Source organism: Hordeum vulgare, chromosome 5H (assembly GCF_904849725.1).
Source record: "Hordeum vulgare subsp. vulgare chromosome 5H, MorexV3_pseudomolecules_assembly, whole genome shotgun sequence".
Taxonomy (NCBI): Eukaryota; Viridiplantae; Streptophyta; class Magnoliopsida; order Poales; family Poaceae; genus Hordeum; species Hordeum vulgare.
In genome coordinates, this window is record NC_058522.1 from 551,300,558 (window position 1) to 551,322,156 (window position 21,599).

General features: G+C 46.4%; 1 pseudogene; it reads left to right on the plus strand.

Moving 5' to 3' along the window:
- LOC123397257 overlaps positions 1-21,599 on the plus strand; it is a 57,692-nt pseudogene that overhangs the window by 22,523 nt on the left and 13,570 nt on the right.

Sequence of the window (21,599 nt, forward strand, 5' to 3'; positions counted from 1 at the left end):
AGGATCTGGATACCCATGGTGGTTCCCACACGTTCCACGATGATCTCATCAGATGAACCACGATGTCAAGGATTCAATCAATCCCGTATACAATTCCCTTTGTCTGTCGGTATAGAACTTGTCTTAGATTCGATCGTCGGTATACCTATACCTTGTTCAATCTCGTCACCGGTAAGTCTCTTTACTCATTCCGTAGCACGTCATTGTGTGACCAACTCCTTAGTCACATTGAGCTCATGATGATGTTCTACCGAGTGGGCCCACACATACCTATCCATCACACGGAGTGACAAATCCCGATCTTGATTCATACCAACCCAACAGACACTTTCAGAGGTACCCGTAGTGCACCTTTATAGTCACCCAGTTACGTTGAGACATTTGATACACCCAAAGCACTCTTATGGTATCCGGGAGTTGCACAATCTCACGGTCGAAGGAAAAGACACTTGACATTAGAAAAGCTTTAGCAAACGAACAATACGATCTAGTGCTGTGCTTAGGATTGGGTCTTGTCCATCACATCATTCTCCCAATGATGTGATCCCGTTATCAATGACATCTAATGCCCATGATCAGGAAACCATGATCATCTATTGATCAACGAGCTAGCCAACTAGAGGCTTGCTAGGGACACATTGTGATCTATTTATTCACACATGTATTACTGTTTCCTGTTAATACAATTATAGCAAGTACGATAGACGATTATCATGAACAAGGAAATATGATAATACCCATTTTATTATTGCCTCTAGGGCATATTTCCAACAGTCTCCCACTTGCACTAGAGTCAATAATCTAGTTACATTGTGATGTATCGAACACCCATAGCATTATGGTGTTGATCATGTTTTGCTCGACGAAGAGGTTTAGTCAACGGGTCTGCAATATTCAGATCCGTGTGTACTTTACAAATATCTATCACTCCACTTTGGACATGGTCTTGGATGGAGTTGTAGCGGCATTTGATGTGCTTGGTGTTCCGGTGAAACCTGGGCTCCTTGGCTATGGCAATGGCCCCAGTGTTATCACAGAAGAGCGTCATTGGACCCGACGCGCTTGGAACCACTCCAAGGTCGGTGATGAGCTCCTTCATCCAAATTCCTTCATGAGCCGCTTCTGAAGCAGCTATGTACTCCGCTTCACATGTAGATGCTGCCACGACTTCTTGCTTGCTGCTGCACCAGCTCACCGTCCCACCATTCAAAACGTATACGTATCCGGTCTGTGACTTAGAGTCATCCGGATCTGTGTTGAAGCTAGCGTCGACGTAACCCTTTACGACGAGCTCTTCGTCACCTCCATAAATGAGAAACATCTCATTGGTCCTCTTTAGCTACTTAAGGATATTCTTGACCGTTGTCCAGTGTTCCATACCGGGATCACTTTGGTACCTCCCTACCAAACTTATGGCAAGGTTTATATTAGGTCTGGTACACAGCATGGCATACATTAGAGAGCCTACGGCTGAAGCGTAGGGGACAGTACTCATCTTCTCTCTATCTGCTGCCGTGGTCGGTGACTGAGTCTTACTCAACCTCATACCTTGCAAAACTGGCAAGAACCCCTCCTTTGAGTTTTCCATATTGAACTTCTTCAATATCTTGTCAAGGTATGTACTTTGCGAAAGACCTATGAGGCATCTCGATCTATCTCTATAGATCTTGATGCCTAATATGTATGCAGCTTCTCCAAGGTCCTTCATTGAAAATCTCTTGTTCAAATAGGCATTTATGCTCTCCAACATCTCTATGTTATTCCCCATCAATAATATGTCATCCACATACAGTACGAGGAAAGCTACAGAGCTCCCACTCACTTTCTTGTACAGACAGGCTTCTCCGTAAACCTGTATGAACCCAAACGCTTTAATCACCTCATTGAAGCGAATGTTCCAACTCCAAGATGCTTGCACCAACCCATAGATGGAGCGCTGGAGCTTGCACACTTTGTTAGCACACTTAGGGTCGACAAAACCTTCTGGATGCATCATATACAACTCTTCCTTAAGATTCCCATTAAGGAACGATGTTTTGACGTCCATTTGCCAAATTTCATAGTCATAAAAGGCGGCAATTGCTAACATGATTCGGACTGATTTCAGCTTCGCTACAGGAGAGAAAGTCTCTTCGTAGTCAACTCCTTGAATTTGTCGAAAACCCTTTGCGACAAGTCGAGCTTTATAAACGGTCACATTACCGTATGCATCAGTCTTTTTCTTGAAGATCCATTTATTTTCTATGGCTCGCCTGTCATTAGGCAAGTCCACCAAAGTCCATACTTTGTTTTCATACATGGGTCCTATCTCGGATTTCATAGCTTCAAGCCATTTGTTGGAATCTGGGCCCGCCATTGCTTCTTCATAGTTCGAAGGTTCACCATTGTCTAACAACATGATTTCCATCACAGGGTTGCCGTACCACTCGTGCGAAGCGTGCCCTTGTGGACCTTCGTGGTTCAGTAGTAACTTGATCCGAAGCTTCATGATCATTATCATTAACTTCCTCTTCAGTTGGTGTAGGCACCACAGGAACAATTTCCCGCGCTGCGCTACTTTCCGATTCGAGAGGGGGTGTAATTACCTCATCAAGTTCTACTTTCCTCCCACTTACTTCTTTCGAGAGAAACTCCTTCTCTAGAAAGGATCCGTTCTTGGCAACAAAGGTTTTACCTTCGGATCTAATATAGAAGGTATACCCAATAGTTTCCTTAGGGTATCCTATGAATACGCATTTCTCCGTTTTGGGTTCGAGCTTCTGTGGTTGAAGTTTCTTCACATAAGCATCGCAGCCCCAAACTTTAAGAAACGACAACTTAGGTTTCTTGCCAAACCATAGTTCATACGGTGTCGTCTCAACGGATTTAGACGGTGCCCTATTTAAAGTGAACGCTGCAGTTTCTAATGTGTATCCCCAAAATGATAGCGGTAAGTCGGTAAGAGACATCATAGATCGTACCATATCTAATAGAGTGCAATTACGACGTTCAAACACTCAGTTCCGTTGCGGTGTGCCAGGCGGCGTCAGTTGTGAAACGATTCCACACTTCCTTAGGTGTGTGCCAAACTCGTGACTCAAGTATTCTGCTCCACGATCAGATCGTAGACACTTAATTTTTCTGTCACGTTGATTCTCGACCTCACTCTGAAATTCCTTGAACTTTTCAAACGTCTCAGATTTGTGCTTCATGAAGTAGATATACCCATACCTACTCAAATCATCGGTGAGAGTGAGAACATAACGATAGCCACCGCGAGCTTCAACGTTCATTGGACCACACACATCAGTATGTATTATTTCCAATAAGTTGGCCGCTCTCTCCATTATTCCTGAGAATGCAGTCTTAGTCATCTTGCCCATGTGGCACGGTTCGCATGTGTCAAATGATTCAAAGTCAAGAGACTCTAATAGTCCATCAGTATGGAGCTTCTTCATGCGCTTAACACCGATATGACCAAGGCGGCAGTGCCACAAGTATGTGGGACTATCATTATCAACTTTACATCTTTTGGTACTCACACTATGAATATGTGTAACATCACGATCAAGATTCATCAAGAATAAACCATTCACCAGCGGAGCATGACCACAAAACATATCACTCATATAAATAGAACAACCATTATTCTCTGACTTAAATGAGTAGCCGTCTCGCATTAAGCAAGACCCTGATACAATATTCATGCTCAAAGCTGGTACTAAATAACAATTATTAAGGTTTAAAACTAATCTCGATGGTAGATGTAGAGGTAGCGTGCCGACGGCGATCACATCGACCTTGGAGCCATTCCCGACACGCATCATCACCTCGTCCTTGGCCAGTCTCTGCTTATTCCGTAGTTCCTGCTTTGAGTTGCAAATGTGAGCAACAGCACCGGTATCAAATACCCAGGAGCTACTACGAGCGCTGGTAAGGTACACATCAATAACATGCATATCACATATACCTTTAACGTTGCCGCCCTTCTTGTCCGCTAAGTACTTGGGACAGTTCCGCTTCCAGTGACCTTTTCCCTTGCAATAGAAGCACTCAGTCTCATACTTGGGTCCATTCTTTTTATTCTTCCCGGCATCTGGCTTACCGAGCGCGGCAACTGCTTTGCCGTCTTTCTTGAAGTTCTTCTTACCCTTTCCCTTCTTGAAACTGGTGGTCTTGTTGACCATCAACACTTGATGCTCTTTCTTGATTTCTACTTCTGCAGACTTGATCATCGAGTACAACTTGGGAATGGTCTTCTCCATCCCTTGCATGTTGTAGTTCAGCACAAAACCTTTGTAGCTTGGTGGGAGAGACTGGAGGATTCTGTCAATTATAGCATCATCCGGAAGTTCGACTCCAAGTGAAGTCAGACGACCGTGTAACCCAGACATTTTGAGTATGTGCTCACTGACAGAACTGTTCTCCTCCATCTTACAGCTAAAGAAATTGTCGGAGACTCCATATCTCCCGACACGGGCATGAGCTTGAAAAACTAGTTTCAGCTCTTGGAACATCTCATATGCACCGTGTTGCTCAAAACGCCTTTGGAGCCCCGTTTCCAAACTGTATAACATGCCACACCTAACCAGAGAGTAGTCATCGCGCCGCGTTTGCCAGACGTTCAGAATGTCCTAGGCTGCTGCGGGAGCGGGAGGGTCACCTAGCGGCGCATTAAGGACATAAGCCTTTTTAGCTGCTTCAAGGATGAGCTTTAAGTTGTGAACCCAGTTCGCATAGTTGCTACCAACATCTTTCAGCTTGTTTTTCTCTAGGAATGCGCTGAAATTGAGGTTGATGTTGGCCATCTACAATATTTATAAAGACAACTTTTAGACTAAGTTCATGACAATTAAGTTCATTTAATCAAATTAAGTATGAACTCCCACTTAAATCGACATCCCTCTAGTCATCTAAGTGATACATGATCCATGTTGACTAACCCGTGTCCGATCATCACGTGAGACGGACTAGCCATCATGGTGAGCAATTTCATGCTGATCGTATTCAACCATATGACTCATGTTCGACCTTTCGGTCTCTTGTATTCGAGGTCATGTCTGTACATGCTAAGCTCGTCGATTCAACCTAAGTGTTTCGCGTGTGTAAATCTGGCTTACACCCATTGTATGCGAACGTTAGAATCTATCACACCCGATCATCACGTGGTGCTTCGAGACAACGATCCTTCGCAACGGTGCACACTTAGGGGAATACGTTCTCGAAATTTTAAGAGGGATCATCGTATTATGCTACCGTCGTTCTAAGCAATAAGATGAAAAACATGATAAACATCACGATGCAATCATATAGTGACATGATATGGCCATTATCATCTTTACTCTTTCGATCTCCATCTTCAGGCATCGCATGATCATCATTGTCACCGGCGTGACACCATGATCTCCATCATCGTGTCTCCGTGAAGTCGTCACGCCAACTACTACTATCACTACTAATATAGCTAACCGTTAGCAATGAAGTAAAAGTAGTAAGCACATGGCGTTGCATCTCATACAATAAATTAAGACAACTCCTATGGCTCCTGCCGGTTGTTATACTCATCGACATGCAAGTCGTGAAACCTATTACAATAACATGATCATCTCATACATCATACATGCAACATCACAACTTTGGCCATATCACATCACATGTCAAACCCTGCAAAAACAAGTTAGACGTCCTCTAATTGTTGTTGCAAGTTTTACGTGGCTGATTTCGGTTTCTAGCAAGAACGCATTCTTACCTACGTGACAGCCACAACGATGATATGCCAAAGCTATTTACCCTTCATAAGGACCCTTTTCATCAAATCCAATCCGACTAGAGTAGGAGAGACAGACACCCGCTAGCCACCTTTATGCACGGTGTGCATGTCTGTCGGTGGAACCAGTATCACGTAAGCGTATGTGTAAGGTCGATCCGGGCCGCTTCATCCCACAATACCGCCGGAAAAGAATAAGACTAGTAGCGCCAAGCAATTGACAAATCATCGCCCACAACCTTTTGTTTTCTACTCGTGCATAGAATCTACGCATAGAAAACCTCGCTCGGATGCCACTGTTGGGTAACGTAGCATAAATTCAAAAAAATTCCAACGCATATTCAGATCTTCCTATGGAGAGACCTCTTGGAATTATGCCCTAGAGGCAATAATAAATGTATAGTTATTATTATAATTCCTGTATCAAGATAATAGTTTATTATCCATGCTATAATTGTATTGAATGAAGACTCATTTACATGTGTGGATACATAGACAAAACACCGTCCCTAGCATGCCTCTAGTTGGCTAGCCAGTTGATCAATGATAGTCAGTGTCTTCTGATTATGAACAAGGTGTTGTTGCTTGATAACTGGATCACGTCATTGGGAGAATCACGTGATGGACTAGACCCAAACTAATAGACGTAGCATGTTGATCGTGTCATTTTGTTGCTACTGTTTTCTGCGTGTCAAGTATTTATTCCTATGACCATGAGATCATATAACTCGCTGACACCGGAGGAATGCTTTGTGTGTATCAAACGTCGCAACGTAACTGGGTGACTATAAAGATGCTCTACAGGTATCTCCGAAGGTGTTAGTTGAGTTAGTATGGATCAAGACTGGGATTTGTCACTCCGTGTGACGGAGAGGTATCTCGGGGCCCACTCGGTAATACAACATCACACACAAGCCTTGCAAGCAATGTAACTTAGTGTAAGTTGCGGGATCTTGTATTACGGAACGAGTAAAGAGACTTGCCGGTAAACGAGATTGAAATAGGTATGCGGATACTGACGATCGAATCTCGGGCAAGTAACATACCGAAGGACAAAGGGAATGACATACGGGATTATACGAATCCTTGGCACTGAGGTTCGAACGATAAAAGATCTTCGTAGAATATGTAGGATCCAATATGGGCATCCAGGTCCCGCTGTTGGATATTGACCGAGGAGTCTCTCGGGTCATGTCTACATAGTTCTCGAACCCGCAGGGTCTGCACACTTAAGGTTCGACGTTGTTTTATGCGTATTTGAGTTATATGGTTGGTTACCGAATGTTGTTCGGAGCCCCGGATGAGATTACGGACGTCACGAGGGTTTCCGGAATGGTCCGGAAACGAAGATTGATATATAGGATGACCTCATTTGATTACCGGAAGGTTTTCGGAGTTACCGGGAATGTACCGGGAATGACGAATGGGTTCCGGGAGTTCACCGGAGGGGGGCAACCCACTCCGGGGAAGCCCATAGGTATTTGGGGGGGTCACACCAGCCCTTAGTGGGCTGGTGGGACAGCCCACCAATCCCCTATGCGCCAAGAAAGAAAATATCAAAGGAAAGAAAAAAAAAGGGAAAGGTGGGAAGGGGGAAGGACTCCCTCCCACCAAACCAAGTAGGACTCGGTTTGGGGGGGAGAGTCCTCCCCCCTGGCTCGGCCGACCCCTTGGGGTTCCCTTGGACCCCAAGGCAAGGTCCCCCTCCCTCCTCCTATATATATGGGGCTTTTAGGGCAGATTTGAGACGACTTTCTCACGGCTGCCCGACCACATACCTCCATAGTTTTTCCTCTAGATCGTGTTTCTGCGGAGCTCGGGCGGAGCCCTGCTGAGACAAGATCATCACCAACCTCCGGAGCGCCGTCACGCTGCCAGAGAACTCTTCTACCTCTCCGTCTCTCTTGCTGGATCAAGAAGGCCGAGATCATCGTCGAGCTGTACGTGTGCTGAACGCGGAGGTGCCGTCCGTTTGGTACTAGATCGTGGGACTGATCGCGGGATTGTTCGCGGGGCGGATCGAGGGACGTGAGGACGTTCCACTACATCAACCGCGATCTCTAATCGCTTCTGCTGTATGATCTACAAGGGTACGTAGATCACTCATCCCCTCTCGTAGATGGACATCACCATGATAGGTCTTCGTGCGCGTAGGAAATTTTTTATTTCCCATGCGACGTTCCCCAACAGTGGCATCATGAGCTAGGTTCATGCGTAGATGTCTTCTCGAGTAGAACACAAAAGGTTTTGTGGGCGGTGATGTGCGTTTTGCTGCCCTCCTTAGTCTTTTATTGATTCCGCGGTATTATTGGATTGAAGCGGCTTGGACCGACATTACTCGTACGCTTACGAGAGACTGGTTTCATCGTTACGAGTAACCCCCTTTGCTCAAAGATGACTGGCAAGTGACGGTTTCTCCAACTTTAGTTGAATCGGATTTGACCGAGGAGGTCCTTGGATGAGGTTAAATAGCAACTCATATATCTCCGTTGTGGTGTTTGCGTAAGTAAGATGCGATCCTACTAGATACCCTTGGTCACCACGTAAAACATGCAAGAACAAAATTAGAGGACGTCTAACTTGTTTTTGCAGGGTATGATTGTGATGTGATATGGCCAATGATGTGATGTGATATATTGTATGTATGATATGATCATGTTGTAATAGAAATATCGACTTGCACGTCGATGGTACGGCAACCGGCAGGAGCCATAGGGTTGTCTTTATACTAACATATGTGCTTGCAGATGCGTTTACTATTTTGCTAGGATGTAGCTTTAGTAGTGATAGCATAAGTAGCACGACAACCCCGATGGCGACACGTTGATGGAGATCATGATGATGGAGATCATGGTGTGGCGTCGGTGACAAGAAGATCATGCCAATGCTTTGGTGATGGAGATCAAGAAGCACGTGATGATGGCCATATCATGTCACTTATGAATTGCATGTGATGTTAATCCTTTTATGCACCTTATTTTGCTTAGAACGACGGTAGCATTATGAGGTGATCTCTCGCTAAAATTTCAAGACGAAATTGTGTTCTCCCCGACTGTGCACCGTTGCTACAGTTCGTCGTTTCGAGACACCACGTGATGATCGGGTGTGATAGACTCAACGTTCACATACAACGGGTGCAAAACAGTTGCACACGCGGAACACTCGGGTTAAGCTTGACGAGCCTAGCATGTGCAGACATGGCCTCGGAACACATGAGACCGAAAGGTCGATCATGAATCATATAGATGATATGATTAGCATAGGGATGCTTACCACTGAAACTACTCCCGACTCACGTGATGATCGGACTTGGGATAGTGTAGGTGGATCATGAACCACTCAAATGACTAGAGAGATGTACTTTTTGAGTGGGAGTTTAGCATGTAATTTGATTAAGTTGAACTCTAATTATCTTGAACATAGTCTAAGTACACTTTGAATATATTTGTGTTGTAGATCATGGCTCACGCAAGTGTCATCCTCAATTTTAATACGTTCCTAGAGAAAGCTAAATTGAAAGATGATGGAAGCAACTTTGTAGACTGGGCTCGTAATCTTAAGCTAATCTTACAAGCTGGAAAGAAGGATTATGTCCTTAATGCTGCGCTAGGAGATGAACCACCCGCTACGGCTGATCAGGATGTTAAGAACGCTTGGTTAGCGCGTAAGGAGGACTACTCAATAGTTCAATGTGCAGTCTTATATGGCTTAGAACCGGGACTTCAACGTCGCTTTGAGCATCATGGAGCATTTGAGATGTTCCAGGAGTTGAAGTTCATCTTTCAGAAGAACGCCCGGATCAAGAGGTATGAGACCTCCGATAAATTCTATGCTTGCAAGATGGAGGAAAACTCGTCTGTCAGTGAACATGTGCTCAAAATGTCTGGGTACTCAAACCGTCTAGCTGAACTGGGGATTGAACTCCCGCAAGAAGCTATCACTGACAGAATCCTCCAATCACTGCCGCCAAGCTATAAAAGCTTTGTGTTGAACTACAACATGCAAGGGATGAACAAGTCTCCCGGCGAGTTGTTTGCGATGCTGAAAGTCGCAGAGTCTGAACTCCGTAAAGAACATCAAGTGTTGATGGTGAGCAAGACCACTAGTTTCAAGAGAAACGGCAAAGGCAAGAAGGGCAATTCGAAGAAGAGCGGCAAGCCCGTTGCCAATCCGCCGAAGAAACCCAAGGCTGGACCTAAGCCTGAAACAGAGTGCTTCTATTGCAAGGGTATGGGTCACTGGAAGCGCAATTGCCCCAAGTATTTGGCAGATAAGAAGGCGGGCAAAGAAAAATCAGGTATATTTGATATACATGTTATTGATGTGTACTTAACCAGCTCTCGTAGTAGTGCCTGGGTATTCGATACCGGTTCTGTTGCTCACATTTGCAACTCGAAGCAGGAACTGCGGAATAGACGGAGGCTGGCGAAAGACGAAGTGACGATGCGCGTAGGAAACGGTTCCAAGGTTGATGCAATCGCCGTCGGCACCGTGTCACTTCAACTACCATCGGGATTAGTGATGAACTTAAATCATTGTTATTTAGTGCCTGCGTTGAGCATGAACATTATATCTGGATCTTGTTTATTGCGAGACGGTTACTCTTTTAAGTCTGAGAATAATGGTTGTTCTATTTCTATGAGTAACATCTTTTATGGTCATGCACCGAATGTGAGAGGATTGTTCATATTGAATCTCGATAGCAATACGCATATACATAACATTGAGACCAAAAGAGTTAGAGTAAACAATGATAGCGCCATATTTTTGTGGCACTGCCGCTTGGGTCATATTGGTGTAAAGCGCATGAAGAAACTCCATGCTGATGGACTTTTGGAGTCACTTGACTTTGATTCACTTGACACGTGCGAACCATGCCTCATGGGCAAGATGACTAAAACTCCGTTCTCCGGAACAATGGAGCGTGCAAGTGACTTGTTGGAAATCATACATACCGATGTGTGTGGTCCGATGAGCGTGGAGGCACGCGGCGGATATCGTTATTTTCTCACCTTCACTGACGATTTGAGTAGATATGGTTATGTCTACTTAATGAAGCACAAGTCTGAAACATTTGAAAAGTTCAAGCAATTTCAGAGTGAAGTAGAAAATCATCGTAACAAGAAGATCAAGTTCCTACGGTCTGATCGTGGGGGTGAGTATCTGAGTTTCGAGTTTGGTACTCACTTAAGACAATGTGGAATTGTTTCGCAATTAACACCGCCTGGAACACCACAGCATAATGGTGTGTCCGAACGTCGTAATCGTACTTTATTAGAAATGGTGCGATCTATGATGTCTCTTACTGATTTGCCGTTATCGTTTTGGGGTTATGCATTAGAAACAGCTGCATTCACTTTAAATAGGGCACCATCGAAATCCGTTGAGACGACACCATACGAACTGTGGTATGGCAAAAGGCCAAAGTTGTCGTTTCTTAAAGTTTGGGGATGTGATGCTTATGTCAAAAAGCTTCACCCTGAAAAGCTGGAACCCAAAGCGGAAAAGTGCGTCTTCATAGGCTACCCAAAAGAGACAGTTGGGTACACCTTCTATCTCAAATCCGAGGGCAAAGTGTTTGTTGCTAAGAACGGAACTTTTCTCGAGAAGGAGTTTCTCTCGAGAGAATTGAGTGGGAGGAAGATAGAACTTGACGAGGTTGTCGAACCTCTCATCCCTCTGGATGGTGGCGCAGGGCAAGGGGAAACCCCTGTGATTGCGACGCCGGTTGAGGAGGAAGTTAATGATGATGATCATGAAACTCCAGTTCAAGTTTCTGTTGAACCACGCAGGTCGACGAGATCACGCGCTGCTCCAGAGTGGTACGGTAATCCCGTCTTGACAATCATGTTGTTAGACAACAATGAACCTGCAAATTGTGAAGAAGCAATGGTGGGCCCAGATTCCAACAAATGGCTAGAAGCCATGAAATCCGAGATAGGATCCATGTATGAGAACAAAGTGTGGACTTTGGAGATACTACCTGAGGGCCGCAAGGCTATTCAGAACAAATGGATCTTTAAGAAGAAGACGGACGCTGACGGTAATGTGACCGTTTATAAAGCTCGACTTGTGGCAAAGGGTTTTTCACAAGTTCCAGGAATTGACTACGATGAGACTTTCTCTCCCGTAGCGATGCTTAAATCCGTCAGAATCATGTTAGCAATAGCTGCATTTTTCGATTATGAAATTTGGCAGATGGATGTCAAAACGGCGTTCCTTAACGGTTTCCTTAAGGAAGAGTTGTATATGATGCAACCCAAAGGTTTTGTCGATCCTAAAAATGCTGACAAGGTGTGCAAGCTCCAGCGATCCATTTATGGACTGGTGCAAGCATCTCGGAGTTGGAACAAACGCTTTGATGAGGTGATCAAAGCATTTGGGTTTATACAAGTGGTTGGAGAATCTTGTATTTACAAGAAAGTGAGTGGGAGCTCTGTGGCGTTTCTAATATTATATGTGGATGACATATTACTGATTGGAAACAACGTAGAGCTTTTGGAGAGCATAAAAGGTTAATTGAATAAAAGTTTCTCTATGAAGGACCTAGGAGAAGCTGCTTACATTCTAGGCATTAAGATCTATAGGGATAGATCAAAACGCCTGATAGGACTTTCACAAAGCACATACCTTGATAAAGTTTTGAAGAGGTTCAAAATGGAACAGTCCAAGAAAGGGTTCTTGCCAGTGTTACAAGGTACGAGATTGAGTAAGACTCGGTGCCCAGCAACTGATGAAGATAGAGAGCATATGCGCTCCGTCCCCTATGCTTCAGCCATAGGCTCTATCATGTATGCGATGCTGTGCACTAGACCGGATGTTAGCCTGGCCATAAGTATGGCAGGCAGGTTCCAGAGTAATCCAGGAGTGGATCACTGGATAGCGGTCAAGAATATCCTAAAGTACCTGAAAAGGACTAAGGAGATGTTTCTCGTGTATGGAGGTGACGAAGAGCTCGCCGTAAAAGGTTACGTCGATGCAAGCTTTGACACAGATCCGGACGACTCTAAGTCGCAAACCGGATACGTATTTATTCTTAATGGGGTGCAGTAAGCTGGTGCAGTTCCAAGCAAAGCGTCGTAGCAGATTCTACATGTGAAGCGGAGTACATGGCTGCCTCGGAGGCGGCTAAGGAGGGTGTCTGGATGAAGCAGTTCATGACGGATCTTGGAGTGGTGCCAAGTGCACTGGATCCAATAACCTTGTTCTGTGACAACACTGGTGCCATTGCCTTAGCAAAGGAACCAAGGTTTCATAAGAAGACCAGACACATCAAACGACGCTTCAACCTCATCCGCGACTACGTCGAGGAGGAGGACGTAAATATATGCAAAGTGCACACGGATCTGAATGTAGCAGACCCGCTGACTAAACCTCTTCCACGGCCAAAACATGATCGACACCAGAACTGTATGGGTGTTAGATTTATTACAATGTAATTCACATGGTGATGTGAGGGCTAGATTATTGACTCTAGTGCAAGTGGGAGACTGTTGGAATTATGCCCTAGAGGCAATAATAAATGTATAGTTATTATTATAATTCCTGTATCAAGATAATAGTTTATTATCCATGCTATAATTGTATTGAATGAAGACTCATTTACATGTGTGGATACATAGACAAAACACCGTCCCTAGCATGCCTCTAGTTGGCTAGCCAGTTGATCAATGATAGTCAGTGTCTTCTGATTATGAACAAGGTGTTGTTGCTTGATAACTGGATCACGTCATTGGGAGAATCACGTGATGGACTAGACCCAAACTAATAGACGTAGCATGTTGATCGTGTCATTTTGTTGCTACTGTTTTCTGCGTGTCAAGTATTTATTCCTATGACCATGAGATCATATAACTCGCTGACACCGGAGGAATGCTATGTGTGTATCAAACGTCGCAACGTAACTGGGTGACTATAAAGATGCTCTACAGGTATCTCCGAAGGTGTTAGTTGAGTTAGTATGGATCAAGACTGGGATTTGTCACTCCGTGTGACGGAGAGGTATCTCGGGGCCCACTCGGTAATACAACATCACACACAAGCCTTGCAAGCAATGTAACTTAGTGTAAGTTGCGGGATCTTGTATTACGGAACGAGTAAACAGACTTGCCGGTAAAGGAGATTGAAATAGGTATGCGGATACTGACGATCGAATCTCGGGCAAGTAACATACCGAAGGACAAAGGGAATGACATACGGGATTATACGAATCCTTGGCACTGAGGTTCAAACGATAAAAGATCTTCGTAGAATATGTAGGATCCAATATGGGCATCCAGGTCCCGCTGTTGGATATTGACCGAGGAGTCTCTCGGGTCATGTCTACATAGTTCTCGAACCCGCAGTGTCTGCACACTTAAGGTTCGACGTTGTTTTATGCGTATTTGAGTTATATGGTTGGTTACCGAATGTTGTTCGGAGTCCCGGATGAGATTACGGACGTCACGAGGGTTTCCGGAATGGTCCGGAAACGAAGATTGATATATAGGATGACCTCATTTGATTACCGGAAGGTTTTCGGAGTTACCGGGAATGTACCGGGAATGACGAATGGGTTCCGGGAGTTCACCGGAGGGGGGCAACCCACTCCGGGGAAGCCCATAGGTATTTGGGGGGGTCACACCAGCCCTTAGTGGGCTGGTGGGACAGCCCACCAATCCCCTATGCGCCAAGAAAGAAAATATCAAAGGAAAGAAAAGAAAAGGGAAAGGTGGGAAGGGGGAAGGACTCCCTCCCACCAAACCAAGTAGGACTCGGTTTGGGGGGGAGAGTCCTCCCCCCTGGCTCGGCCGACCCCTTGGGGTTCCCTTGGACCCCAAGGCAAGGTCCCCCTCCCTCCTCCTATATATATGGGGCTTTTAGGGCAGATTTGAGACGACTTTCTCACGGCTGCCCGACCACATACCTCCATAGTTTTTCCTCTAGATCGTGTTTCTGCGGAGCTCGGGCGGAGCCCTGCTGAGACAAGATCATCACCAACCTCCGGAGCGCCGTCACGCTGCCGGAGAACTCTTCTACCTCTCCGTCTCTCTTGCTGGATCAAGAAGGCCGAGATCATCGTCGAGCTGTACGTGTGCTGAACGCGGAGGTGCCGTCCGTTCGGTACTAGATCATGGGACTGATCGCGGGATTGTTCGCGGGGCGGATCGAGGGACGTGAGGACGTTCCACTACATCAACCGCGATCTCTAATCGCTTCTGCTGTACGATCTACAAGGGTACGTAGATCACTCATCCCCTCTCGTAGATGCACATCACCATGATAGGTCTTCGTGCGCGTAGGAAATTTTTTATTTCCCATGCGACGTTCCCCAACAAGACCAGCAACTAGAGAGGGGTGAGTGCATCTTCATACCTTTGAAGATCACTAAGCGGAAGCGTTGCTAGAACGCGGTTGATGGAGTCGTACTCGCAGCGATTCAGATCGCGGTGAGATTCCGATCTAGTGCCGAACCACGGCACCTCCGCGTTCAACACACGTGCAGCCCGGTGACGTCTCCCGCACCTTGATCCAGCAAGGAGGAGGGAGAGGTTGGGGAAGATCTCCGGCAGCACAATGGGGTGGTGTCGATGGAGAGATGAGGTCTCCCGGCAGGGCTTCGCCAAGCACCATGGGAGGAGGAGGAAGGAGGAGAGCAGGGCTGCGCCGAGGGGAGAAGAAACCGTGTGCAAAACAGCCCCAAACCACTACGTATTTATAGGAGGAGGGGAGGTGTAATGCCCCAAGTGTAGAACCTTCCCTATTTGAAACCTGTTGCATGTGGGTCCACCTTGTCAGAGATTATGATGTTAAGTTGGTTCCATGATTTCATGTGGTTTCCTTACTATCTCCTTCTCATGCATGCATGCGTAGCATATCATTGCATGCCCTTTTTCTTGTGTTGTGCACTATGATTTTCATGTGGTATTTGTGGTCATGATGTTGGATGTGATCTTGTGATAACATATGGTGATGGTGTGTAGAAATAGTGGTTGCTTGGGGATTCCAAAGCTCTTTGCAATTTCAAACCTTTTCCTCTCCTTTTATCTCATGTTCAAAACTTCCTTCTTCCCAGCAGCAACTTAAAAATGTCTTGAGCCTAAAGGTTTTTGTGGAGATGTTGATGTGATGAGTGGGATTTTTATTCTTGGTCTTGGGGGTGAATACATATCACAAAACAGATTAAATATATGCTATTTTGGATTTATGAAAGTAGCCCCATAAATGTTGGAAGTATTTTAGTTAAATAGCTGGTGCATTTTTGGGTCCAGGGCATTTTTCTTTTTTATTTTATCTATGTTATTTTGTCCTATGCCTTTTTTTTCTTTCTCTGATTAAATCTTAAAAGGAAATGGACAAAGGGGTCTATTTCACTATCTGGCGCGCTAAGTGGGCTTCCTCCCACCTAGCGGCCCACTTCTCCTCCCTCCTTTGCAGCCCGTCGCGCGTCCGTCGTCGTTCTCCCGCTTTCCAACGAGGCAGTGGGCCCCTTCGGTCAGCCTCTCTCTTCCATTCCCCTCTGTTTCACCAGAGAGAGAGCACACGCACATGGCCACCGCGCGCCCCTCGCTTCCCCCCTCGCCCTATAAAGCCCCTTGGCGTCCGTGCCTCGGCTAGGGTTCCCCATTCCGCCGCCGCTCCACCCAGATCTCTCCTCCCTCCTCTCTGCAGCGTTGCAGTAAGGTAAGCGAGGCGGATCCACCATGGCCGACGGGTGAAGGAGGTCACCGTCGTCGCTGTGGCACCTCCTCCTCCATGTCGAGAGGTCCAGGAGCTCGCGGGCCTCTCCACGGGCTCGTTCCCGCCGCTAGATCGTCGTCCCCGACTCTGCATCATCTTCCTCCCGGAGGCCCTCCTTCTCCGACGAGCTCTGCCGCTGCGCGTCCTTCTACCTGCTACTTCCTCTTCGGCCGCTTCTTCATCGTCCCGTACGTAAGCCAGTGCTCCTCCTCCCTCCTTCCTGTGCTGATTCGTGCACCGTAGCCGTAGGTTCGTTGCGCGCGTGCCTCTGTCGCCGGAGCCGCTGGTCACCGTCGACACGCTGTTATAGCGCCCCTCGGGTGCAGTTAGGTTTAGGAATGGGTTCATGTGGATGTGGGCTTCATCCCCTCCACGAGCCGGAGTTGGATTCGGCTCGCAGCGCCGGCGAGACCCCTCCCTTGTTCCGGTCAGTCGCCGGTAGCAGATGAGCAGGTGGTTGTCCTCTTTTGTTTTGCAGCGCGTAGTAGTTCAGACGCCGATTCGTAGTGTAGTGGTAGCGTGTTGTCGTGCCTGTTGTGAGGTCGTGGGTTCGATCCCCCCCCCCTCGGCACCCTTTTTGCTTGTTTTATTTCCTCGGCCAGTAGAGAGCGCGGCAGCCTAGTTACCTTGCTAAGCTGCTCTGTTCTGTCGAGCTTATGGGCACAGCAGAGTGGTTTGCACCCAGGTGCAGTACCAGTAGGTCTCAGGTTCGAATCCAGAGCCTACCCCTTATTTTTTTCCCTTGACCTTCCTTATGTTCCTTGCTGTTTTGATTCTCTTGCAGCCCTGTTCATGGTAATATTTGAGGTGTGCTTGCACATGAGAGCTATTTTGTTTTTCCTTCTCACTTCAGCTAGGAGGAGTGGGGTTTAGCTAGCCTTGTGAAAACCTGTGATGTTTGCACTTTTGTGGTGTGTAGATACACTTGGTAGGAGTTTATGTAAGTTGTTTTGTTACTTGGAAGTTGGTGTGCATTAAGGTGTGTGGGTTTGCACTAGGGCAGCATGTGTAGCCCCATCTTATGAGCTTTAGTGTGGGCTATGTTGTGCTTGTAGTTATATTTGCATGTTTAGATTTAGTGGAGTGTGTTTTTGGGTGTGGATGCCTCCCCCTCACCACATGTATTTGGTGTGTATGTGATGCACTAGGTTGCTAGCTATGATTAGCATGAGCAGGTGGAGTTTGCTAGTTAAGCATGGGTAGATTCTTATGGGGGTTGCACCTTGAGGGTGACATGACTCCAAGGGTGTTCCTTGTGGTGCATGTGAGAGTGTGCACCATCACATGCCCATATGTGAGGGTGTGCATACTCCCTTGTTAGCATAGGAGTTATATTATTTGTTGTGCTTGATGCTAGTGATAGTGTGGTAGATGTGTTGGTGTTGTTGATGTGCATGACACAAACATGGGGTTCAAACCCCCATGTCACTTTGTCATTGTGCACATGAACTCAACCTATGTAGTTGTTATCTTAGAAGAATACTTTATGGAGTTGCATATTCAGTTTTGTTGCAAGTTTGGTCTTTGATTCCATGGAATAGGTGGAGCCCAAGGGCATGAGTTTTTGTGTGTTAGTAGTAGGGGTTTTGCTATTCACCATAGTGGTGTCAATTACCTCTTGGTGTTATGTGTGTGCAAACTATGCCTAGACAAAGTGGGCATGTGGCTGGAAAAATTCCAGATTAGTGAACTCTGAAATTTCACAAAGTCTGGGATTCTGGAAACATTTTCTTCCCCTATAGATGAGGATGTGCTGGTCATTCTGTTGAGAACTAGCCTTAGTTCAGTGCTAGGATTTTGAACCTGGTATGTTTGTGAAGCTCCCTGTCAATTTTCAAATCATTTGGAGTCTAGTAGGTTGTGTTTTGGTTGCTGTCAAAAAGCTTCAGAACAGAAGCAGAAACTCAGGTGCAGGAATTTTCACTAAGTCCCTGAGATCTGTTGGTTTTGGGAAAGTTTGTGGCCTTGTATCTTCTAGATTTTAATTCCTTTTGCTGTGATTCTTGCTGGTGCTTGTAGTGTTCTTGGTTGGAAACAGCCACATATATTATTTGTCATGTTTGAAGACCTGTAGCTATGTTGCATGCAGCTCCCAAAGAGCTAAGATGCAGATTATGGCAGATTATGTAGTTTTGTCTTTTTGATCGAAGTGTGTGCTTAATTGATGTTGTGGTGTTCTCCCTTGCTCCAATTAATTCATGTTGGGTTGTTACATGTCTTGGCAACCTGGGAATACCAGATTTGTGCCAATTGTGAGTGTGGTGTTGAAACTTCCACGTAGAGCTTCATATCTTGTTCCGTTGATTCCCGTTGATCCGCAGCTCCGTTTGCAATGTCCTTTATATGGTTTTGCACCGTTTTCACGAGCCGCATCTGTTCATGTCGTTCTCATGCATGTCAAAATAGCTTAGTGTTCAGTTCTGTCTAGAAACTTGCAGTAGTTTATTTTGCTTGTGCTAGTGATAGAATAGTGGTGCATGTTCAAATTTCATCTCATGAATCATGTGATTGTTGCATATTGTGGTGCTGCTGTTCATTGGCTGTTATTCTTATGTTGGGTAGCACCGGGAGCGGAGAACGAATACGTGGAGTCAGGAGAGTACGTGCAGGACGATCCAGAACCATTCCAAGCTGAGGATATCACAGGCAAGATGATATGACCTTGATTCCATCTCTAGACATGTTATGCTAGTTTCGTTTCCATGTCATATTGCTCGCTGCCTACCACTGAACTTAAATTGCCTCTTCATGTGCCATGAGCCCAAACACCGTACTCCTTCCTAGCAAACTTCTATGGCTAAGTAGGCTTGCTCACCTTCTAATGTTAGCGTTGCTAGTTGCAGGTGTTTTGACTCATGTGATACCATGAGCTTGATATCATTATGTTTAATTCTGTTATTTATTTAATGCACCTATATACTTGGTAAATGACGGGAGGCCTAGCCTTTTGCCGGGTGCTTTGTTCCGTTATTGCCGCCTTAGTTACCGGTTACCGGTGTTTGATTCCATAATGATCGCTCCTAACACGTTCGGGGTTGTTATGGGGACCCCCTTGATAAATCGCGTAGTGCTAAGGCTTGTCCAGCAGGACCCAACATTGGTGTTAATTTGCTAATAACCTAATAATAATCTGCATAGGGAGTAGCTACCCCGAGGATCCTTAATCAACAACCCGGGCCAGTGCTCCTCATGAGTGTTGGTCCAATCCAGAGCAGCTTATTACGTTCCCCGGGGCAACTCGGTGTTTTGGCGTGGTAACCATCGCTCATCCGGCGTGTCCTGAGACTGAGATACGCGGCTCTTATCAGGGTCGTCGACACGTCGGGAGGTCCTGCTAGCCTTGTCTTACCTTAGCGGTATATCTTGCGTATAGGAATCCCAATGAAGCTTTGGGTTCCCCCGGAGTTGAGGTTTTCCTCTAAGGAATCCGACGGGATCACGAGATTCCTGATAGAGGATGCCTTTGCGGCGTGTGTTCGTTTGTGATGGACTAGTTGGAGCACCCCTGCAAGGTTTAATCTTTCGGAAAGCCGTGCCCGCGGTTATGTGGCAACTTGGAATATTTTGTTAACATCCGGTATTAGAGAACTTAAACATAAACTAATAAAAAATGCCAACTCTGTGTGTAACCGTGACTGTCCCTTCGAAGATCCCTCTTCGATCGGGAACACGGTGGGGTTATGAATGCCGTAGGTAGGTGTTCAGGATCACTTAGTGATCAAGTAAATCCGACCGTTAGTATAGAACACCTTTACTTCCACTTTGCGTAAGTTAGCCACTTAATCAAGCATAGGTTGCTGCAGCCTGATACACTTTACCCCTACCTTACCCAATAACATGACTAGTTCTGGCACCAAGGTCTTAGATTGTTGAGTCCCCGTGGCTCATGGATTCCTCCGGAACTCCCAGCAGGTACAGGTATCCCAGAGGCAGATGATCCCGACGGCACCCAGCTGGCGTGGCAGTACGACGAGGAGACAGACCGCCTTTACGTGAACTATCCAGAGGACTGAGCCGTGGTCGTGATCGTGGGCCTGCAGCAGGGTAGCATAGCATTTTCCATATTTTGTAGTTCGTACCGGAACTACCTTGTTTGTATCTGTGTTGTACTCTGAGTTATTAATAAGAAGACAGTTGAATCCCAAATTGTCTACTTGTATTATTATTTTGTGCTATGTTACTTGCTTGCGAAACGCTTAGATGCGCTTCTTTCCTATTCGGGGGCCTCGACCCCCAGATTGGAAAGGACCGCATCTTGGTCGTTACAGGAGGGATGCCACCCCTAGGGTTTCCTCCCTAGGTGCTGCGGCAGCCCCCCCATACGGGAGGTGCGGCGGCTAGGGCAGGGGGAGGGGTGGCGCACCCCTTAGGTGGGTCTTAGGCCCACCAGCGCCAGGGTCCCCCCCTATCCCTCCTGTGCCTTGGGCCTCTTGTGGGAGGCGCACCAGCCCACTTTGGGCTGGTTGCCCTCCCCCCTTTGGCCCATGCTACCTCTTGGGCCTGGTGGCCCCTCCCGGTGGACCCCCGGGACCATTTCCGGTGGTCCCGGTAGTCCCGATACCCTACCGGTGACGTCCGAAACATTTTCGGTGTCCAAAACCATCCATCCTATATATCAAGCTTTCCCTCTGGACCATTCCGGAGCTCCTCGTGACGTCCGGGATCTCATCCGGGCCTCCAAACAACTTTTGGTAACCTCGTATAACATTTCCCTATAACCCTAGCGTCATCGAACCTTAAATGTGTAGACCCTACGGGTTCGGGAAACATGCAGACATGACCAAGACGTTCTCCGGTCAATAACCATCAGCAGGATCTGGATACCCATGGTGGCTCCCACATGTTCCACGATGATCTCATTGGATGTACCACGATGTCAAGGATTCAATCAATCCCGTATACAATTCCCTTTGTCTGTCGGTATAGAACTTGCCCGAGATTCGATCGTCGGTATACCTATACCTTGTTCAATCTCGTCACCGGTAAGTCTCTTTACTCATTCCGTAGCACGTCATTGTGTGACCAACTCCTTAGTCACATTGAGCTCATGATGATGTTCTACCGAGTGGGCCCACAGATACCTATCCATCACACGGAGTGACAAATCCCGATCTTGATTCGTACCAACCCAACA